The following is a 23409-nucleotide window of genomic DNA, read 5'->3' on the forward strand; positions in this document are numbered from 1 at the left end:
TTAAAGAATACAGTTCAGGGGCGCCTGGGCAGCTCAGTCGGTTAAGCGTCCGACTTAGGCTCAGATCATGATCTCACAGTTCATAGGTTCAAGCCCCACATCAGGTTCTGTGCTGATAGCTCAGAGCCTGGAGCCTGTTTTGGATTCTGTGTCTCCCTCTCTCTCTTCCCCTCCCCCACTTGCACTCTCTCTCTCTCTGTCTCTCTCTCTCAAAGAAATAAACACTAAAAAAAAAATCTTTTTTAAACACTACAATTCAGCAGCTTTAGGTACATTTGCACTGTGTGCAACAGACACTGACACAGGATTTCTGACTCCCAAACTTGTTGATCACTCCAAAAGGAAATGATCTGTTGATTTTTTAATAATACATTAATGTAGTTCAAAAGCGAAATGTATTAGAAGGTATACGGTGAGGGGCGCCTGGGTGGCTTGGTTGGTTAAGCATCAGATTCTTGATTTCAGCTCAGGCCATGATCTCACAGTTTGTGAGTTCAAGCCCCACCATCAGGCTCCGCGCTGACAGTGTGGAGCCTGTTTGGGATTCTGTGTGTGTGTGTGTGTGTGTGTGTGTGTGTGTGTGTGTGTGTCTGACCCTCCCCTGCTCACTATCTCTCTCTCTCAAAATAAATAAATAAACAGTTAAAATGTTTATATATACATACACACACACACACACACACACACACATATATATATATATATACACATATATACATATGGTGAAAGGCATTGTCTTATCCTTGTCCCCGTGCAGCTCCCCAGCCACCTCATGCAATGGTTTCTACACATCCTTCTGCAGTTTCTTTATGCAAACATAAGCCAACACAAAGATGGAGTCCTATTTTCACCCTTTTTTATACAAAAAAAAAAAAACAGCATATATTGTACACTCCATCCTGCACCTTGCTTTTCTTTACTCAGAATATCTTGGGAGAACTTTACATTGGACCCTAGAAAGCTTCCCTATTCCTTTTTAAGTCACATGGCATTCCAGGGCATGAATCCAGGTGCCCAGTTCTCTACTGATAGGCATTTGCTTGTTTCCAGCGTTTTGCTGTTTCAAACAATATTGCAGTGAATGACCTTGTACTATATCGTTCCACGCATGTGCAAATATAGATGCGGGATAAATTCTCAAAGGGGGTTCCCTGGGTCAAAGGGACTATACATATGCGTAATGGTGATGGGTGTGGCCAAACTGTACTGCTCATGGGATGCTATCAATTGATCTTTCATTAAATGGGTATGTGAATGAGGGCCCACGTGCTCACTCAAAACACTGTGCTACCCCCCACCCCCCGGCCCAGGGCTGGAACCAATGCCAAAGCAACTTTTGTCTATGGTTTCTGCCTGGCCCAAGTCACTTTTACCCCTTCATCTGATAATGAAACTCCCCACCTTTACTTTAGGGATCTGCTCTTCTCCCAATGGAAAGGACTCTTATGCTCACAATACCCACACCAGCCACAGGGATGAGGCCTGACTCAGGCTGGGCCAAGCATAAATCCCCACCCAACACCCATGTAGAGATTAATGCACAGATGGGCGTGTGATCCAAACCAATTGGAACTCCTTGGGGTTTGTCTAAATGGAGCTGGTGGAAAGGAGATTTTTTTTCCCCTCTCTGGAGGAAAAAGCGTTAAAATGTTAAACCCACAGTGGTCTGTAACCATGGTTTCAACATCAGAGGTAGAGATGGCCCAAGAGAATGAAGCCAACACAAAAAAGAGACACAGACACAAGAGACAGAGAGGAAGAGAGATTGCTCAAGGTCCTGGATCCAGCTGTCCCTGAGGCCCAGCCCTTTCTACAAATGGGTTATGACAGCCAATACATCCCCCTACTTTGTTTGTTTAATTCAACCTGGGCTTCTGACATTTGCCCCCAAGAGTCCTAATACATTATATCTAAAGTATAATCCCTAGTTTGTTATAATATATAGAAACAGATGTAGATGCAGATGTAAATACACTGTGTGGGAGGGTATGTGTTTAGAGGGAAAAAGACCAGAAAAAAATATATTAAATGTTAATAGTGGTTATCTCTGCAATCCCCCATCTGGGATTGCAGATGATTTTTATTTTAGTCTTTGTACTTTTCTGTGTTTTCCAAATTTTCTGCAAGGAACATGGATTTTAAAAATATAATAAACATTTCTTTTAAAAAAATCAGATTGGCAAGAAGCAGCCCAGAAAACGCTCAGAAGAAGGTTCTAAGCCTGTGTGGTGGTCAGGAACAGCAGAGATGTCCACCCTGAAGCCTGCTCTCCATGGACAGCACCCCCTGGAATGGCTGCTGCCCAGCTCGCGTCTGGCTGGCAGTCACCGAAGGCATCCATGTTGTGGGCACCAAACCCAAGCCTTCTGTCGTGTGGCCACAGGCTCTGATCTGTGCCCAAAGGTCAGCTCAGAGTCAAGACTCTTCTCTCCACACTCCTACCGGAATCCATGCTGAGCCCCCAGAAGTCCCCACCCACCCACTACCAGTCCCCTTGGCCTCCAAGGAGAACCCCACAAGACACTGACAAATGCCTGTCCAGGAGTCCACAGCTACAGGAAAGGAAAATGCTGGGATAAAAAGAGAGCTCACACAAGGTGGCCCAGTCTCTCCACAGCCTTCTCCCTGAGCTGACCTTCCCATCAACACATGACCATTGGAGGAGGGGGATGGGCTTGGACAAGAGAGAGGTCTTGGGGACCGTCAACTTCAGAACCTGTAGAGAAGGGTGGGCTGTGGCTTCCCCAAGGCACTCTGGCCCCAAATGTATTTCAGTGCTCATGGAGACAGGACTAGAGCTCCCCCAACCTGGTCACCCCATCTTCAACCAGAGAAACACTCTCTTTTATCTTTTTTTTACATATGAGGGTCTGAATAAGATGTTTGTTCTCTTACCCCTCTAGCCATTTTCAAGTGTGCAATCCAGAGGCTTTCAGTATTATGCAAGCATCACAGCTGTCCATTTCCAGAATCTTTTCCATCATCCCAAACAGAAATTCTGATCCACTGAACAATAACTCTTCCCCACCACCACCCCAAACCCTGTTAACTCTATTCTACTTTCTGGCTTTCTGCTTTTACCTATTCTCAGTACCTCACATAAGTGAGATCAAGCAAATTTCTGTCCTTCTGGCTTAGTGACTTAGCATAATGTGTTCAGGTTCATCCACGTTGTATCGGAATTCCATTCCATTTTATGACTGAATAATATCTTGTATGGATATACCACATTTTGTTTATCTAGTCACCTGCTGAAGGACACCTGAGTTGCTTCCACTTTTGGCTGTTCTGAATAATGTTGCTATGAACATGGGTGTGCAGATATCCGTTTGAGTGCCTGCTTTCAGTTATTTTGGGCATATGCACCTAGAAGTGGAATTGCTGAATAAGAGCTTTGCTTACACAAATAATTCCAGTTAAAGAACAAGTGAAAATAAGTCATTCATTAGAACTAGTCCCATTTCACAGATAGGGAAACTGAGGGCCACTGTTTGAACACCATGTACATTCAGGATCACACATGGTGCTACTTTCCCTGGGTTTTTCTGTGGGGCTTCAGGCTGCCCCTCTGCCCTGCTGCAGTTACTTCCTTGCTGTCTAGGGGTCCCCACCTCTCATACCCCTGAGATCTCCGCTGGGCCTGAGCTTCCCGCAGGGGGATGGATCATACAGAGCCTGCCCCACTCTCAGACAGGACCTTGTGACCAAGAGCATCCATGGCTAGATGGTCAGAGGAAGGAGCAATCTAAATGAAAGGAATCCAGACTTTCTGGGTGGAGAGGCAAATAAGCCCCACAGCGCACCAGCAAAAGAGGATGGGGAAGTATCACTGAACCCCAGAGTTGAGGGCCGACCCCAAGCAAGGTCTGACACAGTCACGCACTGGACTGCCCCAATGTCCAGGATAGACTCTGGGAAGGGGGTGCCCAAGGAGCGTGCTTAGTAAGGCTGGGGGGTCCAATATGCTGCATCAGGGAAGAAGAGAGAACACCTCACCCAGCAGAGGCAGAAGGGGGCATACCTGCATCTGGGAGAGTACCAGCCTCTGCAGCCACCAGCAAAGTAGACAAGACTGAACAGAGACCAACACCAACTAAACCACCGGGGCCAGGAGAGCAGACAGCTGCTGTTTTCTCCTGTCCAGCTTCCATTCCCTGGTCTACTGACAGCAACATACCAAATTTCCTTAGGTGACCCACCCTCCTATTTTCTCAGTCCAGGTGACTCCACCCCTAGAACAAGGTGGGGGCACCTAGAATTGGATCATCAGCATAGCTCATCCCTCTGGCCAAAGTTCAGAGGTGGGCACGTGACCCACCGTGTCCAGTATGAGTGGTCCCTGGGACTCCCTCGAAAATCATCAGAAAACAGACTTGCTCTTCCTGTTGGGTGGTATTGCTACACTGGCAGAATGTAAGCCTGGAATAGCCATCATCTTTCTTTGTGGACAACCTGAGGATGCAGCCAACCCAAAAGAAAGCATAGCTTAGACACGGGAAGAGAGAACCAGTGTCCAGAATACTATTCTAGCCCTGGATCAGGCCATACCTGAATCTGTCCCCCTTGAACTTTCCAATTACCTAAACCAATACATTTCTCTTTCAAGTTCATTAGAATTGGGGTCTGTCACCTGCAACCAAAAGATTCCTGAGTCACTTAGCTAAACTGCCAATCAAGAGTCATTTGGGAGGTACCACCTACCACTCCTCCAATAGGAAGACCCTCTAGCCCGAAACCCCAATAAATAGCATTACAATAAAACAAAGGTTACAGAGCTCCATTTCAACTGTAATACTAATTATGTTTCTGAGCTAACTAGGGCACCAAACTGCGATGTGAGTTTGGGGGAGTCAGGGAACAGAGAAGCCTAACCTGCCCTTCACTCCTTGGCATTTAACACCAACAAAAATGGCCTGAGGTGACCCTGACAGCCTCATTTCCCACTACTGCCCAATGTGAAATCCACACCACAGTCCAACTGAGTTCTGAACGTGTCCGCCGCTCTCCTTACCTCCATTCCTTTGTGTACCCTGTCCCATTTAACTAGAATGTACTTCCCTACTCCATCTCTCCCTTCAGAAATTTTGTCCAGTCTCCCTGGCCCACCTCAAACGCCACCAACTCCATGAAGCCTTCCTTGGGGTGGTCCCTCCTTCTTTTGACCTCCAGGATGGAGGCCACCATCTCCTCCAGCACCCACCATCTTCTGTATGGGGTTCACACTACACGTCTGGTCTCTACTTGGAGCACAGGCAGCTTAAGGCAAGGACAGTATCTTATTCTCCTCCAGGATCCTGTTGTCCCATGCCTGGCACACACCTGGCCTTCCACAAACATTGATGGAAGTGACTTGAAACAGCACAAATGAATGCTTGGAACACAATCCATTTATAATCAGGACTGCTGCCTGTGTTTGTGTACTCATGGAAGAGAAAGACAGGGTGAATGCTGCAGGGGGGGGGGGGGGAGGTGGGGGCACTTTCCAGAAAAGGGGAAGGAAGGTCAGAGGAACTGCAATGTGGAAGCCAGGTGTCCCTGCTCCCATCACTTGCAACACGGGCTGTGTCCTGCCTCTCCACGGTCATGCCCTTGAGGGACCTTCTCAGCTATCAGTAACTGGCCTTTGTTGATGTCACACTCAAAAGCTCTTCCTGGCACCTTTGAAGATCTAGTTTTCAGACAGCCTGTTTTGGTTACCTCTTGATTTACACGCTGTTTCTGTTTCCATCTTTGCATCTCAAGATTAAATCCTATTAAAATAAATGTTCTATTAAAATACAGATGGAACAGGTAACGCGGGCTCCAGCCCAGACCTTCCCGTTCTCATAGAGAAGCAGAAATCTCTGTTCTAATTAGTGGGGACAGCAGCCAGGAGCCCTTTCAGCTTATGTGAAGCCTGGTAAATCAGTTCCCCCCTCTGGGCTCCACTGCCCCCTCCCTTGCCCCAGCTCAGGCCCAGTATTCAAAAGGTGCCCAGCTGCCCAAGAGACCAATCCAGTCTTTTCCTTAAAAACTAATGAGAATGTGTGAAGGTGCTACAGTTCTTCACGTTTTGAAGCATTTTCATACACCTGGAATGCATTTCGTGCACCTGAGCTGTATCACCGTCCACTTCATACACCGCGAAAGTCAAGGGCGGAGGGGTCAAGTAACTCAGCCACGGTCACCGTGAAACTGGTGACAGGAGAAGAGGCATAGAATTTGGCATCAGGCAGTTCTGGACTGGAATCCCAGCTCTGCTGTACAAGCTGAGTGACACTGGAGATGTCACCCCTTTGGAACCTCAGCTTTCTTCTCTATGAAAAACGGAGATGATGATAGTAAGGGTGTTGCAAAGAATGAAATGCGACAAGTGGGCCCACAGTGCCAGCCTAGTGCCATGCCCAGAGCAGAGGCAACATGAGCTCCCGGTCCAGTCCCTTCTCTTAGGATTCCTGAGTTTTTACACTGTAATACATAGCCTCCCATAATTGCTGTCACTTTATTTGGGGATAATTAGGGAGGGAAAGGTGGGGAGGAACATTTAAGACAATGAACAGTGGCCTTTCTGCAGCCCATCTCCTGCAGGAACCCTCATTTCCAATCACACTGGACCTGCCCAAATCCAAAGGAAGCCCAAAGGGCATGCAGGGCTGGGACATGGCCCCCAGCCGCCCCCCACCCCTGAGCCTCCCGCCTCCCCCACTCTACATCGAATCCCTCAGCTGTGGAGGAGGTAGCACAGGTGTGGCCAGGGATGGGTACAAAGGTGAGCAGAAAGGGACCAGCCCTATACTGAGCAGGCTGCTGCCAGTTTAGCTGTGATGCAGGAAGGCAGGCCCACCAATGTTGCCAAAGCTTCTGATTTCTCCAGAGAAGACTGAAAAAAAAAAAATGTGCAACATGGAACCTTCCAATTTTAAAATATCAGCTTCAAAGGGAAAAACACATGTGGGCCTAACAGAGCCCCTGGAGAATGGGCGGGGCTTTGCACCCGCGCTGTGCCCTGCTGTATCCCCAGCATCGAGAACAGTGTCTGGCACACAGTAGAGGCTTCATGAGGATTCAAGGAATCTGCAGGGGCCATTTCCAACCTCTACCTCAGGCACCTGGCAAACTTCCAGGCGTCAGGGTGGAGTCCCTGACGGGTGCAGTCCCGCTATCTGTAGACAAGACAGTGTGGTTTTAGAGCACGTGACGGTGAGAAATGAGGGGAGGTCCTGACTCCACCCCTCGGAGGGATCTGTCCTGTAAACCAGGTGAGAGTCGTACCTTGTGTGGGGGCCGTTTCAAGTCGTCATACCCTGAGAGTAAACACTTACGACAACAGCCAGCCCCCCGACTCCACCACACTCATTCAGTGTGGCTGGTCAAGATCCTCACAGTAAAGAAAGAGAAAAGCAGGGGAGGGGGGCTCTAATCAACAGAGGGGCTCCCTTCTGCCTTTGGAGAAGTGGACTAACCCTGAGGCCTGGCAGGGTCAGCACCGCCCCCACCCCCCCACCGGAGGGCTCCGGGAAGGACTTGGCTAGAGTTCCAGCCTTCATGAAACAGTGTGTTCATAACTGATAAGCTTAAAAGCAAGTGACAATTTTTCAACCCACCCTTGCTCCAAGGGCAGTGAATAAACACAGCATCGGCTCCAGGTTCCCACTGAGTGTGTCTAGAAGGGGAGGAGAAGGTGAAACCAAGCTTACTCATCCCTAGAAATCAGAGTGGATTCTCTGACACCTTCTTCTTCGGGGCTGAACTAGGACGCCCCACTTAGAAATCCCAACTCAGGAAATCCTAAATATGCTCTTCCCTTTATTCTGGGTGTCCAGGCTACCCAGGTACCCCACATACAAGGCAATGGACCTAACTCCACATTAATTACAAGCGGACTGTGGGGACGCAAGAAGGAGCCTGCTGGGGTGCAGGGAAGTTCGGCGGCTTCACGTGGGTGGTATCTCTACAGGTGAATACATATGTGGAAATTAACTGAGCCGTGCCCTGAGATCTGTACACTCACTGTATGTATGTTACACTTGCATGCATTCACAGTAACAGCCGTGGCAGTGCGTGTTAGGCACCTCTCCGAAGCCAGGCACTGCGGTAGTGCTCATCCCGGGTTCCAAATAACACAGCAGTGAAGACCACCGCCTCTGGACCTCAACAGACCAGGGTTAAAATCCCTGTTCCTCCACCTCTGATTCTGGCCCCAGCCTGCTCCTCAAACTCTGAGCCTCTGTCCCTCTGCCGGAAAATAAAGAGAATAACTCGTACAATTAAGACAGGTAGGTAAGCCTAGCCTACAGTAAGCCTCAAAAGATGTTGGCTTGCTACAACCATTCAACCTTCAACCACCCCAGGACCCTGGTGTTTTGGGCCCACTTGAACATTTGAGAAATGTGCCCGCTTCCTTCCAACAGCGCTCCCCAAACGGCAGGCATTTCCACAGCATCTTCTCAATTTTCTCCCAGATCCATGTACCACCTGACTGTTACTTTTCTTAACACTTTTCTTCAAATTGATCGCAATTTTTTACTTAAACAAATTTACTTTTTAAAAATGTTATGTAACCATCATACATGGAAAACCAGTATCACTTGCCAGAACTCACTTTTTTTAAAAATAGCAATTAAAATAAAAAGCATTTGTCCACCTGAGATCATCTTGCCTACCTCATTTACTTTTTATGGATTCAAGAGGGAAGGAAACTCAGTTTGTGGGGCGGACGTGGGGTAGGGAGGGCAAGAGGGCCTCATCTGCTTAAAACGACTGAGACATTTCCTGAGCCCTTCAGCAGCCCCCGTCTGCACAGAAGTGATTTTCGTTGGTGTAACCAAACGGGCTTGGCAGGCCCTGTATTTGGCAACATCCTGGTAACCAGCCATCTGTGTACCACACGGGCTCCAAAGAGATAAAGCTGCATTTAGAAAAAATATATATTCACTAATGGCGGGTGTTCACTAATTCAGACACCCACTGGCCCCTCTCTGGCATGAATGAAGGGAGCCCTCCTCTGCCTACCACACAGCAGCTCCAGCACCCGAGATCTAGGAACTCAGTGTCAGGACAGGCCCGGGGCCCGGACCCAGCTTCAGGACTGAGGCTGGACCCTCGCATCTGTGGGTCCCCAAACCACGCAGGGGCAGGAAAAGAGGAGTAACAACACTCCTCCTGTGCACATAATGTTACATTTATGTTCAAACGCTCTTCCCAAGGGAAATGAAGGAGAGGGAAGAGGACATTCCCCAATCTCAGCCAAGAGAAGGCATCTTGAAATCTGTGTCAGAGGGCACACTGCAGTCCTACGAGGACCCCGGGGAATAGGCAATGGGCATATTTCTTCTGGGGAGTCAGTGAGTCTCGTAAGCACCCATTCATTCATACACAAATACTTACTAAGCACCTCCGATTGGGGCAATGGGGGCCCCGGGGTGAAAAAGGCAAAGTCCCTGCTGTTAGAGAGCTCATATTCTAGGACTGGGAATAGTCAATAAATTGTTTATTACATAATATCAGTTAATGATAAGTGCCATGGAGGAAATAAATCAGAGTAAAGCAATAATGGCTGGAGTAAGCTGCTTAGATTGGAAGGTCAGGGGAGTCCTTTTAGAAGAGATGACATTTGGGGCACCTGGGTGGCTCAGTCAGTTGAGCATCCAACTTTGGCTCAGATCATGATCTCACGGTTCATGAGTTCAAGCCCCACATTGGGCTCGCTGCTGACAGCACAGAGCCCACTTTGAATCCTCTGTCCCCCTCTTTCTGCCCCTCCCCCACTTGTGCTCTCCCAAAAATAAATATAAAAAAAGAGAGATGACATTTGAGCTGACACCCAACAATGAGGAAGCACCACTCAATTAAATCACCATAAACAGCATGTGTAAAGGGCCTGAGGTAGGAACAAGCATGGCATGTTCCAGAAACAGAAAGGCCTTTGCAGCAGAAATACAGTGACCGCCGTGAGTGAGAGGGAAACTGGTAGTGAGATCAGAGAACCAGGCAGGGGATGCAGGCCCAGCTTCAGAGTTTGGACTTCATTTAAATTATAATGAGAAGCCTATGGAGAGATTTCTACCTTGAGAGACTTGATTTTACTTGAAGTTTTAAAACTCCACTCTGGCCACCATAAGAATGGATAAGGAGGACAAGAAGCAGGGACACCAAATGGGAGATTAAAACAGTGGCTCCAAAGGAATTAAAAACCTTGGGATGTCTGGATGGCTCAAACAGTTGAGCATTCAAATTCGACTCAAGTCATGATCTCACCGTTCCTGAGTTTGAGCCCCATGTTGGGCTTTGCACTGACAGCCTGTTTCAGACTCTCTGTCTCCCTCTCTCTGCCCCTCCCGTGCTTGCTCTCTCTCTCAAAATTAAACATTAAAAAAAAAAAAACCACCTGATTTCTGCCTCAAATTCTCTCCCTTAACTCTACGAGTCTAACTTCTCACACACTCAGTGAGTCTTAAAATGGGAAGCTGGTAAAGGGAGATGTTTGTTCTTTAAAGCAATAACAGCCAACCAAGTGGCATTCAAACATCAGACAAGAGAGGGCAAGTAACAGGCCCTTCCACAAAGGGCAGGACCCAGCCACCTCCTGAGAAGAGAACAAGCAGCCATCTGTTCTGGGGCCAGGGAGCAGATCGGCTCCCGCCTGTGCCCCTTCCAGCTCTGGGACTTTGGGACTCCAAGGCCAGGACTCCCACACACTCCACAGGCTCAGACCCCAAATCCAGCCAGCTCGTGGGTCTGTCACACACTCTCCCATGGCAGACACAGTACCCTCCACACCAGCCTTCAAACTCCAAAGACAAAATCAATTAACAGCTGCCAACGTCACTAAAACAGACAATTAGACAAACTCCAAAGCGCGGTCTTGCCCAAAAAACAAACAAACAAATGTGATAGAACCTCTAAAACTCAATATCGACTTACAGTATCATAGGGAACAGCAGAACATGTTAAATGACACCAGGAGATACCATCCACGAAATCCTGACTCCCCAAAATAATTAAGTTTCTCCAATAAAGAAATTATAAAGATGTGGTGCCTAGGTGGCTCAGTTGGTTAAGCGTCCAACTTCAGCTCAGGTCATGATCTCATGGTTCAAGAGTTAGAGCCCCGCATCAGGCTCTGCACTGACCACTTGGAGCCCACTTCGGATCCTCTGTCTCCCTCTCTCTCTGCTTTCTCTTTCTCTCTCTCTCTCTCTCTCTCTTTCTCAAAAATAAAAATAAATATATTTTAAAAACCCCCCAAAAAAAGAAATTATAAAGAAAAACAAGTTGGAAGAGAAAACTTATAGAGTGATATATCACCAATTACACTGGATTTTTTCAATCCTGACTCAAAAAATTTTTGAAAAACTTTTATGAGACAAATAGGGGAATCTGAGCACTAATTCAATATGATACTAAGGAATCACTGTTGGATGGGGCATCTGGGTGGCTCAGTTGGTTAAGCATCCGACTTCAGCTCAGGTCATGATCTGGCCAGTGCATGGGTTCAAGCCCCACATAGGGCTCCATGCTGACAGCTCAGAGCCTGGAGCCTGCTTCGGATTCTGTGTCTCCCTCTCTCTCTGCCCCTCCCCACTTGCATGCACGCCCTCTCTCTTTCAAAAATAAACATTATAAAAATTTTTTTAAGAAATTACTGTTAACTTAGGGAATACAATAATAGTAGTGTTTGTTTTCTTGCAAGAATTTTTAATTTTTTTAATGTTTATTTATTTTTGAGAGAGAGAGCATGAGCAGGGGAGAGGCAGAGAGAGAGAGAGAGGGAGACAAAGAATCTGAAGCAGGCTCCAGGCTCCTAGCTGTCAGCACAGAGACCAACACGGGGCTTGAACTCACAGACCACGAGATCATGACCTGAGCCAAAGTCAGACGCTCAACCGACTGAGCCACCCAGGCACCCCTATTTCCTTACAAGAATTCTTATCTTTAAGATGTATACTGAAATAATTAAGAATGAAATGATACCATGATGGGATTTATTTCAAAATAATCTTGTGGGGGATTGGGAGGGGGGGCAAATAAATGAAACAAGATTGGCCATGAGTTCATGATGGCTCAAAATGGGTATCGTATTACTTTTCTCTCTACTTTTGTGCATGCATGAAAATTCCCACAATAAAAAGTTAAAAAAAAAAAAAAAAAGCTAGGTATGAACTTCTTGTGCGGAGGCCATGCTAATCTTCTCTGTATCGGTCCAGTTTTAGTATATGTGGTACCAAAGCAATCTCGGGAAGAACTTTTTCTCTAATAACCTAAGCAGGAATAACCCACTAGACATTACACCCCACAACAGAGGGATCAAATTCATTAGATTCCCTGTTATGCCTCCCAGAGCCTGCCATGAGTGGTCTGCTGAATAATGAGGGAATTCCTGTTTTCCTCCTCACAAACCCCATGGTGGGAGTTGTCTCAAAATAACTACCCCCCCATCAGAAGTAGATGCCTTTTCATTTATGCTAACTGACCTCTCTCCAGTTCAGAATATCACTCCCAAGTCCACACAACTTTATCCATACCATTTGGAACATATATATTTTGATTCTATTTTTCTACCTTAATCCTTCCCATCAGAGATACCTGTTTTCCCCCTCAGAGGAAAGCATTCCCCCCGCCCATCCACTTCTATGACCAAGGCAGTGCTCTGGACCTTACCCTGATCTGCCACAACCACAAGAAAGCAGGATCTGAAAATCAAAGCACTTTAAAGATGCTCTCCACTACAATGATCTCCAAAAACGCCATCTGCAAGAAAGGCTTCATTCAGGTGCCTCGTTGGAACCATGCTCAAATCAGTACCCCTCGAAAACACACCATTGCCTTTGCAGGATCCCAGGGGATGGAGTCCCTGGAAGATGGTCAGAAAGGCAGAACCTCCAGGTTATCCCACAACCCCCATAGAGAGTTGTCAAGTCAAGGTTGATGAGCACCACAGCCACTTCTCCAGGAGGCAAACTGAGGCTGGGCTTTCAACATAGTTCTCGGGACCTACCAAGAGTAACCTGGAGTCTCCTGGTTCTGGGCCCATTTGGGATACCTATGTCATTACCCTCTTCCCTGGTGCACCTGCTGCCCCCAATATGCAATACATTTCCAGGTAGCTTGCAGAGGGCAGGAAGATGACAAAGACGATGGGGCCATCACTGCAAGGCCACACAGGACCACTCTACCCCTTAAGGCCAACAGCCAGGAGTGTTATCTGCATGAGTCTGTCAATTAAAGGTGCTAGGAAGATCGATGGATGGATGGATCAAGCCTTCTGGGAAGGATGAAGAAGGGGTCTTAGATGAGAGCAGAGAGGAATCAGGGACTCAGCAATTAAACACCCAGCCTGGAGTCTGGGGAGCACATAAGAGGTTGGCAGCTGCAGCCTGTTCCAGCGCACCCCCTGCCCACCCCACCCCCACCCCCACCCCCATGGCTGGTGCCCACAGAGCAAGGTTCAATAGCGAGCACTGCACTGATTTCAGATGCTTAAAGACAAAGAAACTCCAGATTACAGCAAGGGAAACAAAGGTCATTTAGCACCAACACGAAATCAATCCCTCTCTCTCCTTGGGTAAGTTAAGTCTGTGGCCAAAGCAATCAGGATGACAGAAGCAACAGCAGAATAGGACGAAGGCGAGGGCTGGGAGGGCCTCAACGTCTGCTGCATTGCAGGGAAGGGCACAGTGCATCCAAGAGGAAGGACAAGATACCATGAGCCTAAGGCATCCTCACCCCTGGCCAGTCCTTCCCTGTGCCTCACTGCACCTGGCTGCCCACCCCCCCCCTGCCCCGGGCCCATGCATGGCTGCCCTTGACTACTGGTGGGGCTGTCACCACCAGACATCTTACCTTGGTTTCCAGGAGCACAAGCCCAGAGAGAAGCAAATGGGAACGGTTCTGCTCAAACCCCTTCATCCTCATGGAGCACTTCATACCTTTGAGATGCACCTTCACCCACATTATCTCACTTAAGCCTTTTGCATGGACACAGAAACAGGCTCAGGGAGATTACATCTATACTACACGTCACCGTCAGTGGATAAGCGGGGACCATGCAGTCACTTTTCCACCCTACCACATGCTCTATACTCAGAAATAGGAACTGGCCTGATGGTCTGATGCAGCTGCCTGTCTATCAAGCACATCATCCTTCTCATTCCTCCAAACAGACTCCCTTGTCTCAGAACAGCCATCCCGCATCCCTCTGACTTTAGAAGGCTGGCTTATTCATCCCCCCATTACATATAAAATGCTGAAAGACAGGGAATGGAAGAGAACCAAAGTAGGGGGAAATGGGGCCCAGACCTAGAGCACTGGGCTCCAGAGTCCCACTGGTAGCTTTTTCTGCTAGACAGGTTTATCCCAGACACCAGCCATTCCCTACATCGCTTGCAGGATTTCTGCCACATTCTATACCCTTTGTACTATAGCTGTTTCTATTAAACGGACTCGTTCTTATGACTTAATACATTTAATTTAAAGTGATGCCGTATATCACCACCACAAAGAAGAAAATCAGTACCACTGACCATAACTGGGAGCGAAGCCTAAAAATAAATAGCACAGAAACAACCTAAATTGTAGGCAGGCACTGTTCCCCACTTAGAGGCCCAGAGCCAGAGGTCTGCTTTCCCTTTGTTATGAAACAGAGATTAGCAAGTGTTAAAAAGGTGTTAAAGCCAGACTAGCACCAACCTGAAAGTTTCCCCTTAAAGAAATCACACGGATTAGTAGAGAACTGAAAAGGGAAGATCCTTCTCACTAGGTGACTCAATGTTATCTCATGCCTGCCCACCTAAAGTCATCTCACTGGACAGCTACCTTATCCTGTGGGAAACATCCAATTAGACTGAATCGTAGGAAGGGGGGCAAGAGGGACAGGAGTCAACCACATCACGGGGGCAACCAATGCCAGCTCCTGGGAGTGCTCCAATCCATTGCCCCCCACCACCACCACCCCAAGGCACACCCGGCTTCTGGGCAAGCCCAAGGGTCACCTGTCACCACCCAGGTGTCTCTGGCTCCACTGCCCTTGTCTCACCCCTTGGCTAACGGCAGAGCACAGCACTAACCCCTCCAAACTCCTCCGCAGAGCCACTGGAGCCACCCCAAATTCTCACAACACTCCTATGGACAGTCAGTTCTGATGACCCCCAGTTGCTGGGAAGCTTTGGACAGTGGAGGGAGTCTGTGCCAGACTGTGTAAGCACCTCCCTGAGGTCTTGCGGGCATCAAGCCTGCAGCAAGGGACTGGAGCCCAGGAAGCTGCCCCAGAAGCTCCTTTGCCCCAAACGCCACCTCTTAACCCATAGGTCATCCAGAGTATCTCTGAAATAGCTCGAGAGAACTATTTTCAACATCCAGGAGCAAACAATTAGTAAACTCAAGAAAGGTGACGAGTCAAAGAGAAAAATCCAAAGAAGGGGGGGGGGAGGAGGCTGTCAAGCAACCTCCAAACTTGCTCCTGGCCTGCCGGCACTGTGCGCAAAAGGCAAGCAGATCCTGGCCTGGCGGGCACCTCGTGGGCTCAGCCAAGTTGCAAGAGAACCAAATGGCGCGGTGAGATACTTGGGCTCAGCCAGGGGCTGTCGCCCGGGTCGGATCAGTGCTACTCACTGCAGGCTTCCGGAAGGGCGCCCAATGCCGGGAATGGGGACGAAATACTGGGTGCCCCTCTGTGGATGATGGAGCCCGAAGGGCCCTCCCAGACGCCCTCCGACCCAGCCAATGTCCTGCTTGGGCTTTCCCCCAACAGCCAGTGTCCAGGGCGACGCTCCTGAGTCGCTCCCCCGACGGCGCACGGAGCAGAGGTTTTTCCCAACCAACTCAGGGCCAAAAGCCCTTTTGTAAAAGTCCACCCTAAAGAAAACGGGGATTTAGCATGAGAGTGGAAGAAAGGGGAGGCGGCACTGCCAGGCTTTACCTTTTCTCTTTATTCTGTTTTCTGGATTTGTGCAGGAGTCCGATGAGCACCACGGCGGCGCGGATCCCTGCCTTTCGGCAATGCATCCTCCCCGCAGGCTGGGACATGGCGAGGCCGCCGGCGGTGCCCGGCCGCGCCCTCGCCCGCCCGCCGCGCGCCCCCGTCGGCCCGGCTCCGCGCGCTCCGCGCCGCCCGCTCCCAGCCCCTGCGCCCGCGCCCCGGCCCCCGGCCGCCCGCCTCTCATGGGCCCCGCCCCGCCTAGGTGCGCCCCGGGGGTCAGGTGACCGGGCGCTCACTTCCCGGCGACCTTCAGCGTCTCCTCGGAGCCCGCCGGGCAGCCGGCACCCGCTCCCCCAGCGCAGGCATTTCCAAGGCTCGCTCCGGGCGCGGCCCGGACGGGCGGCTCCGGGGCTCCGGCTCCGGCTCCGGCTCCGGCTCCGACGCGCCGCCCGCGCCGGGACCCCGCCCCGGTCCCGCCTCCCGTGCCCCGGCCCGGGCGCCCGGGCTGCGGGTGGTTCAGGCGGCCCGCTCGCGCTCAGCGCCCCCGGGGGCTCGGCGCCGCGACCGCCCTCCGCTCCGCGCCCCGGCTCCCTCCCCTCCCCTCCGGGCGGGCAGCCGGGCCCCCCGCCCTTCTCTCGCCGCTCCCTCTCCGTCCCCTCCTCTGCGCTCCCCCGTCCCCGCCCCCGCTGGCGGGGCCCCGGGCTCCCTCCCCAGGCAAAGGCGGCTGACGCGCTCTCCCAGCCCGGCCCGCCGGGATACTTCTCCAATGCTGTCACTGTCTTTAAAACACAGGGAGAAAAAACATGCACCGAGACCAAACGCGCGTCCTCAGTCCGTTCGAAACCGCCTCCGTACACGGGGACCGCCGCGGGCCTCCCCCGGCCCAGGACCGGTTAGAGAGGGCATCCCGCACCCCGTGCCCGCCCTCCCGGCCTGAGAGAGGCCCCCGGGCGGTCTGACCCAGCGGGATGCTACCTCCTACCTTTCCCCAAGTCCGGGGAAAGGACTGTCGCGGGAGGCTGGAGGGGGCTATCCAGCATCGGCGCCTACCTGGGCTGGGGTCTGTCCCTCGGTTAACCTTTGTTTCCCCGGCCCTGGAAGTTTGACACAAAACGGGGTCAATGATCAATGTCAAAGCCGCTACACTCTGCCTCGCGTCCCAGGTTGCCAGGGGCGCCCACACCCCACCAGCACCTGGCCCCCCCGCACACCCCGCGACAGTTCTTCCCTGTCTCCTGCACACCCCATGCAAGCTTCATCTTCGCTTCCGAACCGAAAGACAGAAGGTCACTGGTCAGCCGCAGGGAAAGGGCCGTGGCCGAGTCCCTTATATGGGCAGGCCGGAGCAGCTCCAAAGCCCCACTCACTCACTTCCAAGCACTGCCTGGAAGCCTAGCCCCTTCTCACTTCGGGCAGAGGGCTGGAGGGAATTAAAATAAGCCATTAGTCCTTCTTGGGACACAGCCCTGTTGGGGCCAGAAAGGTCCCTGAGGCAAGTTGCCTTGTTGCAGGTTTTGTTGTTTTGTTTTTATTTTTAATATAGTCTGGTGTTCACGCAAGCACAGAGAATCAGGCAGGGAAGGGGACTTGGCTGGAGAGAGACAGGGCTACAAATGAATTCCTGGGCCTGAGGCCTCAACCCTGCCTCTCCAGTGGGCACAGTATCTTGCTGGCATTGGAGTTGGAGTGGACAGGAAGAAGCACCAGGGTGGTGCCAAAATGTGCCTGTTTTATTTATGAAGCATCCATTAGCGATGGCCTCGGCCCTCCTGGGCCTGCCTGGCTGGTGGGGCATCACAGAGATAGCCCTGGACATCTATTTATAGCCAGAGAGTGAGTGACCCAGGCCCCACCCCTGGGACCGAAGCTAGGCCTGCTGCTGGGAGAACACCAGTGGGGACCTGAGAATCAGTCTGGAAGAATGGGGAAATGAGTGTCCTCAGTGGGGAAGAGGGCAGAGCACAAGCACACGCAGCTCAGGGCTTCGGCTCTGGCAGAACACCAAGCTGACACGTTAGCTGATGGACTATTTCAGCTAGAGGGCACTGCGGGCGCTGGGGGCACCAGCCATAGGTCCAGCCCAGCATAGGGTGTGTGCTCTATCCACCCACACACAGAAGAAAGCTGCATCTCAGTGCAAGGCCTGACCCCTTCCCAGGCAGGTGAGTATGGGTGGCTCCGGCCCATCCGCCACTGCCTGGGAGCTATTTCAGGTCAAGTGCATCAGTGGGCAACAGGGCCACTGGGATGCGATGAAGGCAAAAAATCTTTGCACCAAGTTGTCCCTCTTGTTCTAGGGTTCCAGGCATTCTCAGGTCCTCTGCAACCACAATGTTGCCAGCCCCGATGTGGCTGAAAATGCAAGGTTGTCCCTAAAAGACCAAACCTTGATCTGATTTCTGAGGCCCTAGAGGCAGAAGTTCCCCGAGGGTGAGGGAGCCCTTCCTTCGGCCCATGCCCCACACCAAAACAGCAAAGCATACGGAAACCCATCCATGGCAGACAATGCAGTGGCCATTTATGCTAGACTTCCCCATTCCACCAACATTCATTAAATACTTTGTGCAGAGAGACTAGGGTAAGTGAGAAATAGAAGACCATCCTTGCCCAAAACAAACAGGGCTAACACACATGAAACCACAGATTAGGCCATTCACATACCACCTTCACAATTTTTTTGACTCAATATCATACATATACCCTGTTATTTAGTTATTATTTTGCTTTAATTAGATCAACTCGCTTTTTTACCTGATCAATTTTAAAAGAAAACATTACCACCCTAAATGAAAATCTATTATCACTTGTCATTCATGCCATGAAAATAAATACAAACTTATTCAATTCTAGCTCAATACCATTGCCTGACAAAGGCTCTGAGCTTGAAGCACCTTCGTTAAAAGAGAAAAATAGGCAAGTGTCAGGTGTTGGCCACATGCTTGCTCCGAACAAAGACGTGGTCCTTAAAGAAATCACAAAGTTGCAAAGAGAACTGAAAGGAAACAATCTTCACATTAGTGACTCAGAGGTCTTCTAAGGCCACATCCTTGGGGCACTCTGGGGTGAGCAGAGGAGGATGGACACCCAGATCGCAGCACTGGAAGTCAGGGCAGAGAAGGAGCCTCCCCGATCTCCACCACTCAGCAGTTTATTCCCAGCAGTGTCCCAGCTCACAGGACCTCAAAGGTCTGTTCCAGCCCACCCCCACCTCACCCCCAAGCCTGCAGCCCCTGGGAACAAAGTGCCAGGCAGCTGCCAACCTGGGTCTCTGCCCCAATCTGGGGAAACCCAAAGGCTGAGGAGGCCTGGGTGGGAGTAGGGGGAGGACACGACAGAGAAGTTAATCATGAACAGAGGGCAGACAGCTGCACAGCCCGTTCCTAAGGGGCCAGTGGGGTGAGACAGACAGACACGCATGCTTGGTCCTGAAGAAAAGGGCCTTCTGTGCCTGGGAACCCGCTCCAGGAGACACATCCGTGTGAACCTGGGAATCAGCCCCACTGATCAGCCAGTGCCACACTCCACCTCCGGCTCTGGTGCCTCCAGGGCTCTGCAAAATGACTGCAACCTTTCTTGGCTAGAACCGGGAGCAGATAGGCGGCTTTGGAGCCAGCAGGGTGGGGCCTTTCATGAAAACCAGACTTGTTTCAGATGACTTGCCCCTCCCCTTCTGCAGGGGACAGCGTCCCCTTCCTCCCTACAGATCACACAACCTTAGACCTGCTCAGGACAAGCCAGCACCCCCACTCTCTTATGCCTTTGGGGCGCACCCATATATACAGCAGCTTCGAGACATCGCTCCGAAGCCCCTCTCAAGTCTCACTTCTGCAGAGAGAGCACTCACACCTGTGCTCTTTAGGCAAAGGGATGCCATTCATCCTTAGCAGGTACACCAGCGCCCCCTGCTGGGCCTTGTTACAGTTGCGTCTCTGGGATACCACCACAGGACAAAAACAGAAGAGGAAAGGGGATTTGGAGGGCGGGGCAAGAGGGAAAGCAACAGAGGGAAAGAGAGAGGAAGGGTAGGAGGGAAAGACTGGGAAGGTCATTTGAGGTGTGGAAGCCATTTCTACTTGGAAAAGAGATGCAGTAGGGGTCTTAGCCAACACCTAACACACACTCTCCTCCCAACTACTAACATCCCTTCTCAGAGCCCACTAGCAGCCCCTTAAAAGGGCCCATGTCACCCCTACAGGGTCCTTCAGTGACAGCAACAGGTAATCCTCTGGCCAGGCTGGGAGGCCTCAAAGACCAGCCGTGGAAGCCCTGGCGCAGCCACACTTTCCTGGAGCCACACATTTCATACAAAACAGAGGATCTGCCTAGAAACTGGCTCAGATTTTGGAAACGGATCTTGGTGACTTGTGTGGCATTTCCAAGCTTCGGGGAAAGGAAACCATGCCTGAGGAAACCCACAGATCCCACTCAGTGGCGGGGATCCAGCCCTCAGGCTGCACATCATTTGGTACCTAGAGCCTGCCACGCGTGATGTCAATCAGACCTTTGCTGATTTTTTTGTTCAGGGGTTACAGAAAGGGGGGTAAAAGGCAGGTAGAAGCATGAGGAAAGTTCTTTATTCTTTGGGTTACCGACGGTATTTAAAATACTTCTTTTGGGTTCATTTATGGAATTTGAACCCATGAACCGAAGTGGCATGACAGTAATTTTTCCCACAGTAGAAACATTCAAAGGATTCTTCTGTGTGTGATACTTCTGATGAACATGAAGAAGCAAATTTTTCATGGAGGCTGCCCAAGGGTCACTCCAGAGAATCAGGAGCGGACGAGGACGAGGAGTGGGTAGCCTGCGGCACACTCCTCTCACACCCGGGGTCCCCTGGTCCCCACCTCACAGATTACCAAGCCTCCCCAGCTGTGGCCACCACTGAAGCCACTTCCGCTCTAGGGTTTTCTGGGGCTGAGTGGAAAAGAAGGAGGAAAGCTGTCCTTCCATAATATTAGCAACACTGCTTAGCAACATCTTTCCAAGCAAGAACCGGCAGACGCTCCAAAAACCTATTCTGTTTGAATCCACAAAGAACAGAGTGGTTTCTTATACATGTATTATTTATATACTATTTTATATACCCAGTCACGCCTTCTGTCTCTGGCTTCCTTGGGAAATGACGTATTACACCTAACTGAGACTTCCAGACAACTATAGCTTTGAGTAGCAAAACTTGTTGTTTGCTGGTTTGCTTTTATTGTAATAACCTTGACCGGAAATTTCTCTAAAAGTCTTAAGACTTTTGTCCTTTTTAAAAACACGTTTAATATAACCTTTTCTTGGTGACTCAGAGCCATTATTATCAATAGTAACCACTGTATTGTGCTAAAACTCAGTTTTGAACAATCCACTAAGGTGAGGGCTCATCTGTCCCTATAATTAATGACCCCAAACAGCTATGGCACAAAGATACCACAGTGCAGGAATAAAAACTCAAAGTCCTCGTAGTCAGAAAAATCTACACCTTTTATTATCTGTGTGGCCGTGGGCTAGAAATTTAACCTGAGCCTCAGTTCTGTCATCTGTAAAATGGGAATAACAACAGTGCCACCCTCTTAGGGTTCCTGCAAGAATTAAAGAGCATACATAGTTCTCACAAAGACCTGTATGAAAATGTTCATAGTAGCTTTATTCAAAATGGACAGTCCGGGGTGCCTGGCTGGCTCAATCTGAAGAGCATGCGACTCTTGATCTCTGGGTTGTGAGTTCGAGCCCTACCTTGGGTGTAGAGATTACTTACAAGTAAATACATAAACTTCAGGGTGCCTGGGTGACTCAATCGGTTGAGCATCTGACTTCCACTCGGGTCATGATCTCACAGTTCGTGGGTTCCAGCCCCATGTCAGGCTGGCGGCACAGAGCCTGCTTCAGATTCTCTGTCTCCCTCTCTCTCTACCTGCCTCCCTGCCTTTCTCTCTCTCTCTCAAAAATAAATAAACACTGGTGTGCCTGGGTGGCTCAGTCAGTTAAGCGTCCGACTCTTGGTTTCAGCTCAGGTCATGATCTCACGGTTTCGTGAGTCTGAGTCCCGAGTTCGGCTCTGTGCTGGCAGCACAGAGCCTGCTTGGGATTCTCTCTCTCTCCCTCTCTCGCTGCCCCTCCCCAACTTGTGTTGTCTCTGTCTCTCTCAAAATAAATGAATAAACTTTTAAAAGTTTTTTTTAGGGGCACCTGGGTGGCTCAGTCGGTTGAGCGTCTGACTTCGGCTCAGGTCATGATCTCACGGTCCGTGGGTCCGAGCCCCGTGTCAGGCTCTGTGCTGACAGCATAGAGCCTGGAGCCTGCTTCAAATTCTGTGTCTCCCTCTCTCTCTGCACCTCCCCCGCTCATGCTCTGTCTCTCTCTCTCCTTCAAAAAATAAATTTTAAAAAAAAGCATTAAAAGTTTTTTTTAGAAGATAAAGACATAAACTTCAAAACGGACAGTCCATCTACAAACTGTGAAATATTCACACCATGGAATACCACTTAGTAATAAAAAGGAACAGAATACCAATACATACAACAACATGGATGAATTTCTAAAACATTATGCTGAGTTAAAAAAGCTAGGTACCAAAAAAAATGTATGATTCCATTTATATGAAGCTCTAAAACAATCTAAGGTGCCAAAATTAGGACAGTAGTTGCCTCTGGGGGTAAGAGATTTTCTGGAGACAGAAATGTTCTATATCAGGATAGGGTGGTGGAATCCATTTGTCCAAAATGTATAATTGAAATTTGTGCATTTCAACATGTGTAAATTTTACCCCCAAAAAACTGAAATTAATAGTAACAGCAATAGGGGCGCCTGGGTGGCTCAGTCGGTTAAGGGTCTGACTCCATTTCAGCTCAGGTCATGATCTCATGGTTTGTGGGGTTGAGCCCCGTGTTGGGCTCTGCACTGGCAGCATGGATGGAGTCTGCTTGGGATTCTCTGTCTCCCTCTGTCTTTGCTTTTCCCCCTGTGTCCACGAGCACGCACATGCTCTCACTCTCTCTCAAAAATAAATATTAAAAAAAAATAGTAACATCAATAATAATAGAGTGGTAAAATACAGAGAGAACAGCAAAAATATAGAGAGGTCTCAATGACCAAGAAGAGGGCAAAATGTTGATAACTGCTGGGGGTACTATTCTATTTACTTTGTATGTGCTTGACATTGTCCGTAACAAAATAGTAAAAGAAAATGTTCATAGTGGGCGGGAAATAAAGATTAATTGATTATCTCTGGGAGTATGATGGGGTTTTTTTAATGTTTATTTATTGAGTGCAGGGGGGGCAGGAGAGGGAGGGAGAGACAGAATCTCAAGCAGGCTCCACATCACTAGCACAGAGCCCGAGGCAGAGTTCAATCTCATGAACCATGAGGTCATGACCTGAGCCAAAATCAAGAGTCGGACACTTAACCAACTGAGCCACTCAAGCGCCCCGGTATGATGGTTTTTATTATTGTCTTTGTATTTTTCTATTTACAAATTTATAAGGACTACGCATTAATTTTATTTTTTTATTTTTTCTTTTTTTGA

The 23409-nt window shown here is 49.6% G+C and overlaps 1 protein-coding gene and 1 pseudogene across 1 annotated transcript in view; both read right to left on the bottom strand.

The window, feature by feature from the left end:
- The window catches only part of RAP1GAP2 (RAP1 GTPase activating protein 2), a 190669-nt gene that overhangs the window by 123774 nt on the left and 43486 nt on the right, over positions 1-23409 (bottom strand). The window lies entirely within an intron of this gene.
- LOC124513713 (uncharacterized) lies at positions 12114-12211 on the bottom strand (annotated as a pseudogene).

Source organism: Lynx rufus, unplaced genomic scaffold (genome assembly GCF_022079265.1).
Source record: "Lynx rufus isolate CCGP_SWC_20201006 ecotype Redwood Valley unplaced genomic scaffold, mLynRuf1.p SCAF_18, whole genome shotgun sequence".
NCBI classification, from domain to species: Eukaryota; Metazoa; Chordata; class Mammalia; order Carnivora; family Felidae; genus Lynx; species Lynx rufus.